Below are 5000 nucleotides of genomic sequence, written 5' to 3'. Positions count from 1 at the left end.
CGGTATGCCCCGGTAGGTACGCGTGTGCCCCGTAATGCACGTTTCGCAGATCTCCCCGCATGTCCCGCCCCTATATGTAATACTTACTTACTTACTTACTTTCTTTCTTGCTTGCTTGCTTGCTTGCAATGGTTGGGAGTGCCCGGCATGCCCCGCTGCAGAGACCAAGGGCGCAATGACTTGGCACCGCGGATGCCGGGACTCCGGCACTTCCCGTGGCACTGATGGTTGGTTCCAAAGACAAAAGGCCGTGCAAGGCCACCGCACCGCGGATGATTTTGCTCGTGCTGGCGCCGTTGTGTGGCCAAAGAACATGCGCGAATGCTCGTGTCGGAAGGGTTGGTGTCCTGGCCCCGCGGGTGTCACGAATGCTCGGTTGCGAAGACCATGGGACCAGAGCCATGGCACGTCGGATGATGGCTCCAGCTGGCGCCCCGGCACTTTCTGTGGCATTGATGCTCGGTTTCAAAGACAAACGTGCGCAGTGCCAGGGGACCGCGGATGACTGCTCGTGCTGGCCCCGTTGGGCGGCATTGATGGTCGGTTGCAAAGAAAATGCGCGATTGCTCGTGTCGGGGCCCGGCAAGCCAAGGCCAAGCGAGCCATGGCACGTCGGATGATGGCTCCAGCTGGCGCCCCGGCACTTTCTGTGGCATTGATGCTCGGTTTCAAAGACAAACGTGCGCAGGGCCAGGGGACCGCGGATGACTGCTCGTGCTGGCCCCGTTGGGCGGCATTGATGGTCGGTTGCAAAGAAAATGCGCGATTGCTCGTGTCGGGGCCTGGCAAGCCAAGGCCAAGCGAGCCATGGCAACGCGGATGATGGCTCGCTAGTGCTGGCGCCGTGCACAGTGGCCTCGCACACTCGCCCTGCACGCTTCCCTTGCACGCAGCCTTGCACACTAGCCTCGCATGCGAGCCTTGCACCCTAGCCATGCAAACTAGCCTTGCACGGTAGCCATGCACACAAGCCGTGCACATTAGCCATGCGCACAAGCCCCGCACACTAGCCTTGCGCACAACCCTTGCACACAAGCCATGCACTCGAGCAATGCACACAAGCCTTGCACTCAAGCAATGCACACAAGCCCTGGACACTAGCCTTGCACACGGGCCTGGCACACAAGCCTTGGGCACTAGCCTTGCGCACTAGCGTTCCACATGAGCCTTGCACACTAGCCTTGGACACTAGCCTTGCACACAGGCCTTGCACACTAGGCATGCTTGGGCGAGCTGATCCCGCATCAAGTCGACGGGTCTAGGCATTCTTGGGCGCAGATCCCGCATCGTCTCGTCGCGTCTGGGCGCAAACACGTCGCGTCTCGTTGCGTCTTCAGAAGTCGTCGCTAACAGCACCTTTGGTTGCCACTGGTGGTTAGGCTGGTTGGTTGCGCAAACCCTATAGGAGGGTGGCATGCTGGTGGGCGTTTTTGCCCGGATAGGCACTAGAATGTGCAGATTTTGGGCGTTTTTGCCTGGATAGGCTAAGGAATGGGCATGCTTTGGGCGTTTTTGCCCGGATAGGCACCGGAATGCTTGGCCTTGGCTTGTCCTAGCAAGGCATTGCTGGGTTGGGCTCCCTTGGCCTTTTGGGCGCCTTGGACGATGTCTTGCGAAGACCATGGGCACAAGGCCATGGCATATGGTGAGGAAAGGGCCACGGTTGCCAAGGTTAGGCACCGGAATGCTTGGCCTTGGCTTGCCAAAGCAGGGCATTGCTGGGTTGGGCTCCCTTGGCCTTCCGGGCGCCTTGGACACTGTCTTGGGAAGACCATGGGCACAAGGCCATGGCATATGGTGGGGAATGGACCACGGTTGCCAAGGCTAGGCATATAGAGAGGAATTGCATTTTTGCCCGGATAGGCACCGGAATGCTTGGCCTTGGCTTGCCATAGCAGGGCATTGCTGGGTTGGGCTCCCTTGGCCTTCCGGGGGCCTTGGACGCTGTCTTGGGAAGACCATGGGCACAAGGCCATGGCATATAGTGAGGAATGGACCACGGTTGGCAAGGCTAGGCATATAGAGAGGAATGGACCACGGTTGCCAAGGTTGCGCAAGTTTTGGGCATTTTTTGCCCGGATATGCCCAAGTATGCCCCGATAGGCCCGTTACGCCCCGGTATGAACGCGTATGCCCGGATAGACTCGGTATGCCTTGGGATACATGCGTATGCCCCGATAGGCTTGGTACGCCCCGATATGCGCACGTGTGCCCCAGTAGGGCTCGGTATGCCCCGGTATGTACGCGTGTGCCCCGATAGGCCCGGTATGCCCCGATATGCACACGTGTGCCCCAATAGGGGTCGGTATGCCCCGGTAGGTACGCGTGTGCCCCGTAATGCACGTTTCGCAGATCTCCCCGCATGTCCCGCCCCTATATGTAATACTTACTTACTTACTTACTTTCTTTCTTGCTTGCTTGCTTGCTTGCAATGGTTGGGAGTGCCCGGCATGCCCCGCTGCAGAGACCAAGGGCGCAATGACTTGGCACCGCGGATGCCGGGACTCCGGCACTTCCCGTGGCACTGATGGTTGGTTCCAAAGACAAAAGGCCGTGCAAGGCCACCGCACCGCGGATGATTTTGCTCGTGCTGGCGCCGTTGTGTGGCCAAAGAACATGCGCGAATGCTCGTGTCGGAAGGGTTGGTGTCCTGGCCCCGCGGGTGTCACGAATGCTCGGTTGCGAAGACCATGGGACCAGAGCCATGGCACGTCGGATGATGGCTCCAGCTGGCGCCCCGGCACTTTCTGTGGCATTGATGCTCGGTTTCAAAGACAAACGTGCGCAGGGCCAGGGGACCGCGGATGACTGCTCGTGCTGGCCCCGTTGGGCGGCATTGATGGTCGGTTGCAAAGAAAATGCGCGATTGCTCGTGTCGGGGCCCGGCAAGCCAAGGCCAAGCGAGCCATGGCACGTCGGATGATGGCTCCAGCTGGCGCCCCGGCACTTTCTGTGGCATTGATGCTCGGTTTCAAAGACAAACGTGCGCAGGGCCAGGGGACCGCGGAGGACTGCTCGTGCTGGCCCCGTTGGGCGGCATTGATGGTCGGTTGCAAAGAAAATGCGCGATTGCTCGTGTCGGGGCCTGGCAAGCCAAGGCCAAGCGAGCCATGGCAACGCGGATGATGGCTCGCTAGTGCTGGCGCCGTGCACAGTGGCCTCGCACACTCGCCCTGCACGCTTCCCTTGCACGCAGCCTTGCACACTAGCCTCGCATGCGAGCCTTGCACCCTAGCCATGCAAACTAGCCTTGCACGGTAGCCATGCACACAAGCCGTGCACATTAGCCATGCGCACAAGCCCCGCACACTAGCCTTGCGCACAACCCTTGCACACAAGCCATGCACTCGAGCAATGCACACAAGCCTTGCACTCAAGCAATGCACACAAGCCCTGGACACTAGCCTTGCACACGGGCCTGGCACACAAGCCTTGGGCACTAGCCTTGCGCACTAGCGTTCCACATGAGCCTTGCACACTAGCCTTGGACACTAGCCTTGCACACAGGCCTTGCACACTAGGCATGCTTGGGCGAGCTGATCCCGCATCAAGTCGACGGGTCTAGGCATTCTTGGGCGCAGATCCCGCATCGTCTCGTCGCGTCTGGGCGCAAACACGTCGCGTCTCGTTGCGTCTTCAGAAGTCGTCGCTAACAGCACCTTTGGTTGCCACTGGTGGTTAGGCTGGTTGGTTGCGCAAACCCTATAGGAGGGTGGCATGCTGGTGGGCGTTTTTGCCCGGATAGGCACTAGAATGTGCAGATTTTGGGCGTTTTTGCCTGGATAGGCTAAGGAATGGGCATGCTTTGGGCGTTTTTGCCCGGATAGGCACCGGAATGCTTGGCCTTGGCTTGTCCTAGCAAGGCATTGCTGGGTTGGGCTCCCTTGGCCTTTTGGGCGCCTTGGACGATGTCTTGCGAAGACCATGGGCACAAGGCCATGGCATATGGTGAGGAAAGGACCACGGTTGCCAAGGTTAGGCACCGGAATGCTTGGCCTTGGCTTGCCAAAGCAGGGCATTGCTGGGTTGGGCTCCCTTGGCCTTCCGGGCGCCTTGGACACTGTCTTGGGAAGACCATGGGCACAAGGCCATGGCATATGGTGGGGAATGGACCACGGTTGCCAAGGCTAGGCATATAGAGAGGAATTGCATTTTTGCCCGGATAGGCACCAGAATGCTTGGCCTTGGCTTGCCATAGCAGGGCATTGCTGGGTTGGGCTCCCTTGGCCTTCCGGGGGCCTTGGACGCTGTCTTGGGAAGACCATGGGCACAAGGCCATGGCATATAGTGAGGAATGGACCACGGTTGGCAAGGCTAGGCATATAGAGAGGAATGGACCACGGTTGCCAAGGTTGCGCAAGTTTTGGGCATTTTTTGCCCGGATATGCCCAAGTATGCCCTGATAGGCCCGTTACGCCCCGGTATGAACGCGTATGCCCGGATAGACTCGGTATGCCTTGGGATACATGCGTATGCCCCGATAGGCTTGGTACGCCCCGATATGCGCACGTGTGCCCCAGTAGGGCTCGGTATGCCCCGGTATGTACGCGTGTGCCCCGATAGGCCCGGTATGCCCCGATATGCACACGTGTGCCCCAATAGGGGTCGGTATGCCCCGGTAGGTACGCGTGTGCCCCGTAATGCACGTTTCGCAGATCTCCCCGCATGTCCCGCCCCTATATGTAATACTTACTTACTTACTTACTTTCTTTCTTGCTTGCTTGCTTGCTTGCAATGGTTGGGAGTGCCCGGCATGCCCCGCTGCAGAGACCAAGGGCGCAATGACTTGGCACCGCGGATGCCGGGACTCCGGCACTTCCCGTGGCACTGATGGTTGGTTCCAAAGACAAAAGGCCGTGCAAGGCCACCGCACCGCGGATGATTTTGCTCGTGCTGGCGCCGTTGTGTGGCCAAAGAACATGCGCGAATGCTCGTGTCGGAAGGGTTGGTGTCCTGGCCCCGCGGGTGTCACGAATGCTCGGTTGCGAAGACCATGGGAC

This window comes from Tasmannia lanceolata, unplaced genomic scaffold, assembly GCF_043159265.1.
Source record: "Tasmannia lanceolata isolate RefF3 unplaced genomic scaffold, GAP_Taslan_0.1 ptg000147l, whole genome shotgun sequence".
NCBI classification, from domain to species: Eukaryota; Viridiplantae; Streptophyta; class Magnoliopsida; order Canellales; family Winteraceae; genus Tasmannia; species Tasmannia lanceolata.
This window is presented reverse-complemented; position numbering follows the sequence as displayed.